Genomic DNA, 12610 nt, shown 5'->3' on the forward strand with positions numbered 1-12610 from the left:
GAAGTCGTTTGACGACGTAATTTAACTTTATCATGTGGTGTTTGTCTTAACAGGAAGTAAACCGGACACATTATTGGCGTATGTATTTAATGTTAGTCTGGCTCTATGTATAGATCTGGTCTCATACCTTCTTATGATATGAAACACTAAGGTCATCTGGACTATTTTATTTCCATTTAAAAACCTGACTAATATAAAACACCTCTAATTATCAGCCTGACAGACAAGACTGCATTTTTGTGAGAGAAACCATCTTTACTTACTGTTGCATTATAAACAAAGATCACTGCATCAAAGTTATACACTCAGATTATCCATAGAATACACACGATTCATGTTCAACATTATTGTAACGGCGTTCTTCGTTTGTCGAAAGAGAGTCGGACCGAAATGCAGCGTGTTGGTTACTCATGTTTTTAATGAATGAATCGCGGTACATGAAAATAACTGATATAAATAAATAACAACAAAACGGAACGTGAAACCTAATTACAGCCTATCTGGTGAAACTACACAGAGACAGGAACAATCACCCACGAAATACACAGTGAAACCCAGGCTACCTAAATACGGTTCCCCATCAGAGACAACAAGAATCACCTGACTCTGATTGAGAACCGCCTCAGGCAGCCAAACCTAAACTAAACACACCCCTAATCAATCACAATCCCAATGCCTACAAAAAAAAAACAATACGACAACACAATAACATAAACCCATGTCACACCCTGGCCTGACCAACTAATTAACTAAAAACACAAAATACTAATACCAAGGCGTGACAATTATACACTCAGATTATCCATAGAATACACACGATTCATATTCAGTGTAGGGAAGAAGAAAAACAAGCACAGTTCTATAAAAATGATTTAGTCAACATCATATTTAGCAGTTGGTGGTTAATGCCAAAGACAAGGAAATAATCAGAACTGCATGACATTGAAGGAAGCCAATACTGCCCATGTCATTATTTCACCACTCACCTCCCATACCACATGTCTGTTTTACACAAGGTAAATGCTTAACTAATTACTGTTTGAATTCATTAATATCAAATCCAAAGATACTGAGAGAAAAAAAACAATAATTTATTTTGTCACTAGTAAATAAGGAAACTGTCCAGCAGTAAGGAAGTGGTCTAGAACTATGGAAGTGGTCTAGAACTATGGAAGTGGTCTAGAAGTAAGGAAGTGGTCCAGAACTAAGGAAGTGGTCTAGAACTAAGGAAGTGGTCTAGAACTAAGGAAGTGGTCTAGAACTAAGGAAGTGGTCCAGAAGTAAGGAAGTGGTCCAGAAGTAAGGAAGTGGTCCAGAACTAAGGAAGTGGTCCAGAAGTAAGGAAGTGGTCCGGAACTAAGGAAGTGATCCGGAACTAAGGAAGTGGTCCAGAAGTAAGGAAGTGATCCGGAACTAAGGAAGTGGTCTAGAACTAAGGAAGTGGTCTAGAACTAAGGAAGTGGTCCAGAAGTAAGGAAGTGGTCCAGAACTAAGGAAGTGGTCTAGAACTAAGGAAGTGGTCCAGAAGTAAGGAAGTGGTCTAGAACTAAGGAAGTGGTCTAGAACTAAGGAAGTGGTCCAGAAGTAAGGAAGTGGTCCAGAAGTAAGGAAGTGGTCCAGAAGTAAGGAAGTGGTCCAGAAGTAAGGAAGTGGTCCAGAAGTAAGGAAGTGGTCTAGAACTAAGGAAGTGGTCCAGAACTAAGGAAGTGGTCCAGAAGTAAGGAAGTGGTCTAGAACTAAGGAAGTGGTCCAGAAGTATGGAAGTGGTCCAGAAGTAAGGAAGTGGTCCAGAAGTAAGGAAGTGGTCCAGAAGTAAGGAAGTGGTCTAGAACTAAGGAAGTGGTCCAGAAGTAAGGAAGTGGTCCAGAAGTAAGGAAGTGGTCCAGAAGTAAGGAAGTGGTCTAGAAGTAAGGAAGTGGTCTAGAAGTGAGGAAGTGGTCTAGAAGTGAGGAAGTGGTCTAGAAGTAAGGAAGTGGTCCAGAACTACGGAAGTGGTCTAGAACTAAGGAAGTGGTCTAGAAGTAAGGAAGTGGTCCAGAACTACGGAAGTGGTCTAGAACTAAGGAAGTGGTCCAGAACTAAGGAAGTGGTCTAGAAGTAAGGAAGTGGTCCAGAACTACAGAAGTGGTCTAGAACTAAGGAAGTGGTCCAGAAGTAAGGAAGCGGTCCAGATTTGGTCTTGTTGATAGCAGTAGGAATAGGCTGGCAACATACAGTTGTATGAATACTGCTGTCATTTTGGGTTTCACTTTCCAAAGACCAAATCCTGTGAAGTTTTAATTGTAAGAAATTCCCATATCTTTCTAATAACGTACATGGCTACATGACATTGAAGATTGATATATTCAAAAAATGAACAAAAACATTTCAATAATCATAGGTTATGAGTAGAATATTCTTAACTCTTTTTTTAAAGTCTGATAGGGATTTCACTTGGTAAAGCCATATTTTTTCAACTGCAAAAAAAATGATAGCGTTTGTTTTCTGTAAAGAAAAAACATAGTTTTGTTAAGATATCTACCTATGTGTCTAAACCCTTCTCACCAACTGTATCCTAACATGTATACAAGGTGTATACGCAAAGAAAAGACAAGGATAAATATGTTGAAGCCATTGTAATGATGTCTGTGGAACTTGTACTGTGTGTTTATACTATGTGCGTGTGTGTTTCTATCGTGACGTGACACCATGTTGTTGATTCATATAGACCCTGTTTATAAGTGTCTCTGAATCTTATGTGCACAAACTCTAACGAGACTGTAATAGTTGTGCCATATGCCCGCTAAAATAATAATTAACACATTCCTTTCACATCTCCAGCATACAAAACTAAAGGGACAATGGAGGGAAATTACACCAAATACTACAATACAAAAGATGGCCTATGGCCAGTAGTCTCCCGGCAACAGACTCTGTTTACTAAATCCAGAAGTTTGGGTTGTTGTAGATTCTCAGCTCTGTGGATGGCCTGTGTCGACCACATACAGTTTGTTGATGACAAATAGACTGAATTATATGTCGTATTAGAACACGTGGCTGTGTATCTATCGATCTCCATCATGTACTTTCATTCAGCTCCTAAAAAATGTCCAAAGATTTAAAAAATAATTTTCGAACATAAATGTATATCTAATGCTGTAAAATGTATTCCTATAACACATGGCCCTATAACACCCTACTCCTATTTTTATTTTATTTTACCTTTATTTTACTAGGCAAGTCAGTTAAGAACAAATTCTTATTTTCAATGATGGCCTAGGAACAGTGGGTTAACTGCCTGTTCAGGGGCAGAACGACAGATTTTGTACCTTGTCAGCTCGGGGATTTGAACTTGCAAGCTTTCGGTTACTAGTCCAATGCTCTAACCACTAGGCTACACTGCCGCCCCTATAACATCCTACTCCTATAACACCCTACTCCTATAACACCTGTCCCTATAATACCTGGCCATATAACATCCTACTCTTATAACACCTGGCCCTATAACACCTGGCCCTATAACATCCTACTCTTATAACACCTGGCCCTATAACACCTGGCCCTATAACACCTGGCCCTATAATACCTGGCCCTATAACACCTGGCCCTATAATACCTGGCCCTATAACACCTGGCCCTATAACGCCCTACTCCTATAATACCTGGCCCTATAACATCCTACTCCTATAATACCTGGCCCTATAACCCTGGCCCTATAACACCCTACTCCTATAACACCTGTCCCTATAATACCTGTCCCTATAACATCCTACTCTTATAACACCTGGCCCTATAACACCTGGCCCTATAACACCTGGCCCTATAATACCTGGCCCTATAACACCTGGCCCTATAACACCCTACTCCTATAATACCTGGCCCTATAACATCCTACTCCTATAACACCTGGCCCTATAACACCTGGCCCTATAACACCCTACTCCTATAATACCTGGCCCTATAACATCCTACTCCTATAATACCTGGCCCTATAACCCTGGCCCTATAACACCCTACTCCTATAACACCTGTCCCTATAATACCTGTCCCTATAACATCCTACTCTTATAACACCTGGCCCTATAACACCTGGCCCTATAATACCTGGCCCTATAACACCTGGCCCTATAATACCTGGCCCTATAACACCTGGCCCTATAACACCCTACTCCTATAATACCTGGCCCTATAACATCCTACTCCTATAACACCTGGCCCTATAACACCTGGCCCAATAACACCCTACTCCTATAACACCTAGCCCTATAACACCCTACTCCTATAACACCTGGCCCTATAACACCTCACCCTATAACACCTGACCCTATAACATCCTACACCTATAATACCTGGCCCTATAACACCTGGCCCTATAACATCCTACACCTATAATACCTGGCCCTATAACACCCTACTCCTATAATACCTGGCCCTATAACACCTGGCCCTATAACATCCTACTCCTATAATACCTGGTCCTATAACACCCTACTCCTATAATACCTGGCCCTAGAACACCTGGCCCTATAACATCCTACTCCTATAACATCATACTGCTGTAACATCCTACTCCTATAACAGCTGGCCCTATAACATCCTACTCCTATAACAGCTGGCCCTATAACATCCTACTCCTATAATACCTGGCCCTATAACACCTGGCCCTATAACACCCTACTCCTATAACAGCTGGCCCTATAACATCCTACTCCTATAAAAGCTGGCCCTATAACATCCTACTCCTATAACACCTGGCCCTATAACATCCTACTCCTATAACATCATACTGCTGTAACATCCTACTCCTGTAACACCTGGCCCCATAACATCCTACTCCTATAACAGCTGGCCCTATAACATCCTACTCCTATAACAGCTGGCCCTATAACATCCTACTCCTATAACAGCTGGCCCTATAACATCCTACTCCTATAACACCTGGCCCTATAACATCCTACTCCTATAACATCATACTGCTGTAACATCCCCAAATGCTATTAATGTTTGCTTGCTCAACCAGACCTGCTTTTATGTGATGATGTGATTTATTTCATGACAAACATGTTTTACAAAGGGCGGCTTCAACCCTACCTTTATCTTTATGTAATTACAGTTGAAGTCGGAAGTTTACATACACCTTAGCCAAATACATTTAAACCTAGTTTTTCACAATTCCTGACATTTAATCCTAGTAAAAAAAATCCTTGTTTTAGGTCCGTTAGGATCACCACTTTATTTTAAGAATGTGAAATGTCAGAATAATCATAGAGAGAATGATTTATTTCAGCTTTTATTTCTTTCATCACATTCCCAGTGGGTCAGAAGTTTACATACTCCATTAGTATTTGGTAGCATTGCCTTTTACATTGTTTAACTTCCACAAGCTTCCCACAATAAGTTGGGTGAATGTTGGCCCATTCCTCCTGACAGAGCTGGAGTAACTGAATCAGGTTTGTAAGCCTCCTTGCTCGCACACGCTTTTTAAGTTCTGCCCACAAACTTTCTATGGTATTGAGGTCAGGGCTTTGTGATGGCCACTCCAATACCTTGACTTTGTCTATCCTTACGCCATTTTGCCACAACTTTGGAAGTATGCTTGGGGTCATTGTCCATTTGGAAGACCCATTTGCGACCAAGCTTTAACTTCCTGACTGATGTCTTGAGATGTTGCTTCAATATATCCACATCATTTTCCTGCCTCATGGTACCATCTATTCCTCCAGCATCTTCACAAGGTCCTTTACTGTTGTGGGATTGATTTGTACTTTTCGCACCAAAGTACGTTCATCTCTAGGAGACAGAACGTGTCTCCTTCCTGAGTGGTATGATGGCTGCGTGGTCCCATGGTGTTTATACTTGCGTACTATTGTTTGTACAGATGAACTTGGTATCTTCAGGCGTTTGGAAATTGCTCCAAGGATGAACCAGACTTGTGGTGGTCTTCAATTTTTTTCTGGGGTCTTGGCTGATTTCTTTTGATTTTCCCATGACGTCGAGCAGAGAGGCACTGAGTTTGAAGGTAGGCCTTGAAATACATCCACAGGTACACCTCCAATTGACTCAAATTATGTCAATTAGCCTATCAGAAGCATCTAAAGCCATGACATAATTTTTGGGAATTTTCCAAGCTGTTTAAAGGCACAGTCATCTTAGTGTATGTAAACCTCTAACCCACAGGAATTGTGATGCAGTGAATTATAAGTGAAATAATCTGTCTGTAAACAATTGTTGAAAAAATTACTTGTTTCATGCACAAAGTAGATGTCCTAACCAACTTACCAAAACCATAGATTGTTAACAAGAAATTTGTGGAGTAGTTGAAAAACGAGTTTTAATGGCTCCAACCTAAGTGTATGTAAACTTCCCGACTTCAACTGTATATATTTCATATTCAACAACACTTATGCTAACCCCAAACTGGGCAAACTATATGTATGCATTGAGTTTCTAATTGGTTTCTCCTATATCCCAAACGACATAACACACATCACAGAGATAGTGTGCCACTGCCAAGTAAAGTCCAGACAGGATATGTTGCGATACAGATTTGCTCTCCTTATTACAGACCATTTTAACAATATGTTTCCATTTTGGTCAAAGAAGCTGTTGAGGATTTTGTCTTCCTCCCAATACCTGTAGTTCAGATATGCTTCCTCCACATGTACTGTTGGGGACATACTACATGCAGTAACCATGAAATCAAACATCTGTGTAAATTATTGTCCTCTAAGACAATAGCATGTATTCCAATCAGCAGATCACACTTAAATATTCTGCCCCAGTTGTAAACATACTCTTGTAATTGCAGTTATGTGTGGAACATGTATGAGTGGTTTGAATTTGGCTTTACAATTATAATGCAAAGTTCTCTATGACTTGGTGCAGCATATTAGTGAATATGATGGTTGGGTGATTGTTCCTGGCTGGGATAGGGGCATAAATCTGTGTCCAAAATCCGACTTGGAGACTCACACTTTCCTCCTGGAATTGTTTAGAGTAGGGATTGTTAAACAGGAAAAACAGCCATATTTCTTCTGTCTATTATTCTCTCTCTCTCTCTCTCTTCTTTGTCTCTCTCTCTCTTTCTCTCTCTGTCTCTCTCTCTCTCTCTCTCTCTCTCTCTCTCTCTCTCTCTCTCTCTCTCTCTCTCTGTCTCTCTATCTCTTTCTGTCTCTCTCTCCCTCTGTCTCTCTCTCTCTCTCTGTGAATTGTTTTTGCAAAGGGCTATTATCATTTCCACAGAGTAGATGAGTACATCTGTCACAAACAATACTTGTTCTGGTAATGTTTACTAGGTATTTTGTTATTTTGGTTGCATTAAATATTTATTGATGTTCTTTGGACCTATACTATTAGCAAGGCCAAGAACACAAGGCTCACAAAGCTCTCAGATAGCGTGATTTAATCATGTAGATATGTGTCCTCTGGTATTACGCAAGAACATTCCTATTGTTGACTGATTTGAAATGGAATTGAGCCCAAACCTGGTTAACTTGAAAAGGAGGAAAAGCTTCAGAATTATAACATATTACTTGGACTTTGACAGTCGTCTTTGGACTATGGTTCAGGATAAGGAAAAGACAAATGATATCAGGTTTTATAGGTAAACAAAGGTCTGATATTGCATTATTAAGTCCGTTTCTGTTGTCATGGAGAGACAAACTATTCTGTTGTCATGGTAAACTTTAAATGTAACGCCTACATTCCATCTTAACTTTCATGGGTATACTTTGTCCAATGACGGGAATGACTGTTTTACCTGACATCATGTTCATGTCAAAACGATCAACATGGGTATGGGGATATTTCTAAAATAAGTGATTATTATATGATATATACATTAAAATGTCAAAATAATAATAATAATAAATACAATAAAATGTATAATTACTCTGAGAGAGATGTTTACTTCTTCATATACATTGTTTTTCAAGCAATGATATCTGGAGATTTCTAGTGTGGTCAGGGTTTAAGATTAGATCACACATCCTGTTTCAGATTAAACCTGTCAAATGGTTCACTCCGGTCAACTTTATTGTCTGTCAAACTGTAGACGTTATTGAGATTGACGTGGGACTTTTATTTGGACGACTGGACTGCTGTTACTCTTCTGTCATTGCTTAACACCTTCAAGCTATTGTTTAAGCTCATAACGAGCCAGCTTGTTGTCCTGCCGAAAAGAAGTGTGAAACGAAGCACTATGCACAGAAAGAATCCCACCATGCAGTGGGGGCATGCAGTCCAGTCTTGAGAAAGTGGCCACTGCCTGCTAGTGCTATGGTACCCTATTTCTGGTCAAAATTAGGGCCCTACACTCTTAGTAAAAAGGGTTCCAAAAGGGTTCTTCGGCTGCCCCCATAGGAGAACACTTTTTGGTTCCAGGTAGAACCCTCTGTGAAAAGGGTTCTACATGGAACCCTAAAGAGTTTTACCTGGAACCAAAAGGGCTCTACCTGGAACTAAAAAAGGTTATTCAAAGGGTTCTCCTATGGGGACAGGCGTAAAAACCCTTTTCGGTTCCAGGTAGCACCTTTTCTTCTGAGCGTGTATAGGGAATAGGGTGCCTTTTCAGTCATACGTTCTGTTGTAATAAGATCTGCTGACTAAGAATGTACAACTAACACTAGTGTGAAAGGGTAAACGAACGCAAAACCTTGAATACATTCCAATGTTTTGATATTTGCACTAAAATATATTTTGATCGTTCCCCAAATGGAGGGAAAATGTGGTGGGATCAATCATTGTGTCAACCTTTCTTTTAGAACATTCTCTATGTGGTCACTGTTGCTGTACTTTTCAATGTGACTGATGCTATAAAAAGGGAAATGAAATGCTGTTCATTATGTCCGTTTGAGGATCTTCGTCAATAATAATAAATCGAGAGTGTCGGGGTTTGAGAATGTAAAACATGAGTTATTATAATATTTGTTTCCTTATCTGCATGTCATATAATCTACGTGGAACCAAAACGCCGTAGACTTGTCTCGTCAATGGAACTGAGTCGTCATACATTGGGGAAATTAAAATGCATAACAAATAAAACATTTGATTAAAAAAAATTGTTAAATTGTTCTTGGCTGATTTTGAAGATTCTTCTCATTATGAGCGAACAGTATTTGTAAAGTACTGTAGATGTGTATTACTCATTTCTATCCAGCTGTATAGTGTATCTTCTACCTATTGACTGGGCACCTATCCTCCCCTGCTTAGAGTCTGATGTAGGATGACAAAAGTACTTTATCAGTTGAAAAGATATTTAAAGGAGAGATTCAGAGACATTTGTACAGTATTAATGTCATGTTCTTACAGTATCTTACATTCCATTCAAGATATAGATATATATTTCCACACTATGAGGTTGTAATAATACTGTGAAATTGTGAAAATTATGATAATGCCCTTTTAGTGTTAGAGCTGTTTGAAAGGACTGTCTGAAATTTCAGCTTGTTTTGGTGGGATGGAGTTCTGGCTTGCCTGGTGATGTCATCAAGGTGGCAAATAAGAGAGTTCCAAACCTCTCAGCCAATAGCAGCCTGTTTTCAGTTTCCCCCTCCCCACTTAGACCACTCCCAGACAGTCCCAGAAAAATTATTGCTTGAGAAATTGCTATTTGATAAGAAGCTTTTTTTATTTTATTTTTTTTTTTTTTTTACAATTTTGATTGAAAACAATCACAGTCAGATACTTAATTGTTACCCAGAAATGATTTGATAGTCAGATAAGGTGATGCAATAGTGAAATGTTAATATGGAGATGAATTAAACCACAAGCCAGATCCTTTTAATTTAATTTCCAATAGTTACTCATGAAAATAAGATCACTCTCATACTACTCTCTATGTGAAACTAAAATAGAAAATCCCTGTAATGTGACGGAATAGAAGCTGTGAAGTTTAACATCTAGCTAATCCAGAATTAGAAACCTATACATGGATTAGTGTCTGTATTGCGTTCAAAAATAATAATTCTTCCTTGTTTCACAGCTTTGAATGATGGACAGTTGAAAGTGGCTTAATGAATTCATTTCTCATAGTAAAAGCATACATACAAGGCATTTAGCATAGTCATTTGTTTGGGCCTTCATATTTCATCAAACTAACTAAGAAATCCTACAGTCCTATTTTCTTACAGGAAAACATCCATAGCCACTACCTCCTCCAGACATAACCCTTAACCCCCTGAAGAATCCATAGTGGATTACAGTATAGAGAGGTTGGCTGTACTGTCACTACCTCCTCCAGACATAACCCTTAACCCCCTGAAGAATCCATAGTGGATTACAGTATAGAGAGGTTGGCTGTACTGTCACTACCTCCTCCAGACATAACCCTTAACCCCCTGAAGAATCCATAGTGGATTACAGTATAGAGAGGTTGGCTGTACTGTCACTACCTCCTCCAGACATAACCCTTAACCCCCTGAAGAATCCATAGTGGATTACAGTATAGAGAGGTTGGCTGTACTGCCACTACCTCCTCCAGACATAACCCTTAACCCCCTGAAGAATCCATAGTGGATTACAGTATAGAGGTTGGCTGTACTGCCACTACCTCCTCCAGACATAACCCTTAACCCCCTGAAGAATCCATAGTGGATTACAGTATAGAGAGGTTGGCTGTACTGTCACTACCTCCTCCAGACATAACCCTTAACCCCCTGAAGAATCCATAGTGGATTACAGTATAGAGAGGTTGGCTGTACTGTCACTACCTCCTCCAGACATAACCCTTAACCCCTGAAGAATCCATAGTGGATTACAGTATAGAGAGGTTGGCTGTACTGTCACTACCTCCTCCAGACATAACCCTTAACCCCTGAAGAATCCATAGTGGATTACAGTATAGAGAGGTTGGCTGTACTGTCACTACCTCCTCCAGACATAACCCTTAACCCCCTGAAGAATCCATAGTGGATTACAGTATAGAGAGGTTGGCTGTACTGTCACTACCTCCTCCAGACATAACCCTTAACCCCCTGAAGAATCCATAGTGGATTACAGTATAGAGAGGTTGGCTGTACTGTCACTACCTCCTCCAGACATAACCCTTAACCCCCTGAAGAATCCATAGTGGATTACAGTATAGAGAGGTTGGCTGTACTGTCACTACCTCCTCCAGACATAACCCTTAACCCCCTGAAGAATCCATAGCCCCCTATAGTGCAGGCAGCAGATTTTCTTTTCACTGGTGTAATGGGCTGACGGAAAGACATACAGAAAAGTTGACATGTCTGTAATACTACTGCTAAAGAAGCGTAGGGTCCGTTTTCCAACCCCAGATTAGGACTACTACTCCCGGACTGAAAATCTCCATTGAAAATTTCAAGACAAACAAGAAATCAGTAAAAACATCCGTTTTTTTTTTCCTGTACAAAACGTCAATTCTCATCCACCATCCAATAAAAGACATCTCTGGCACACCATCTTGAATGCCTGCTACCTCAAATCAAATCAAAGTTTATTTGTCACGTGCGCTGAATACAACAGGTGTAGGTAGACCTTACAGTGAAATGCTGAATACAACAGGTGTAGGTAGACCTCACAGTGAAATGCTGAATACAACAGGTGTAGTAGACCTCACAGTGAAATGCTGAATACAACAGGTGTAGTAGACCTTACAGTGAAATGCTGAATACAACAGGTGTAGTAGACCTTACAGTGAAATGCTGAATACAACAGGTGTAGTAGACCTCACAGTGAAATGCTGAATACAACAGGTGTAGTAGACCTTACAGTGAAATGCTGAATACAACAGGTGTAGGTAGACCTTACAGTGAAATGCTTATATACAGTAGAGGGGCTATATACAGTAGAGGGGCTATATACAGTAGAGGGGCTATATACAGTAGAGAAGCTATATGCAGTAGAGGGGCTATATACAGTAGAGAGGCTATATGCAGTAGAGAGGCTATATACAGTAGAGGGGCTATATACAGTAGAGGGGCTATATACAGTAGAGATGCTATATACAGTAGAGAGGCTATATGCAGTAGAGGGGCTATATACAGTAGAGGGGCTATATACAGTAGAGGGGCTATATGCAGTAGAGGGGCTATATACAGTAGAGGGGCTATATACAGTAGAGGGGCTATATACAGTAGAGATGCTATATGCAGTAGAGGGGCTATATACAGTAGAGGGGCTATATACAGTAGAGGCTATATGCAGTAGAGAGGCTATATACAGTAGAGGGGCTATATGCAGTAGAGATGCTATATACAGTAGAGATGCTATATACAGTAGAGAGGCTATATGCAGTAGGGAGGCTATATACAGTAGAGAGGTTATATACAGTAGAGATGCTATATACAGTAGAGAGGTTATATACAGTAGCAAGCCTACATACAGACACCGGTTAGTCAGGCTGATTGAGGTAGTATGTACATGTAGATGTGGTTAAAGTGAATATGCATATATGATAAACAGAGAGTAGCAGCAGCGTAAAAGAGGGGTTGGCGGGTGGTGGGTGGGAGCACTGGTTGGTTGGCCCAATTGAGGTAGTATGTACATGAATGTATAGTTAAAGTGACTATGCATATCTGATAAACAGAGAGCAGCAGCACCTGATGTACTGATTGATACAGACCACCTGGTATATTAAATTCATTCAAATGTGTACACAAAATAAACTAAA

Source organism: Oncorhynchus masou, chromosome 32, assembly GCF_036934945.1.
Source record: "Oncorhynchus masou masou isolate Uvic2021 chromosome 32, UVic_Omas_1.1, whole genome shotgun sequence".
NCBI classification, from domain to species: domain Eukaryota; kingdom Metazoa; phylum Chordata; class Actinopteri; order Salmoniformes; family Salmonidae; genus Oncorhynchus; species Oncorhynchus masou.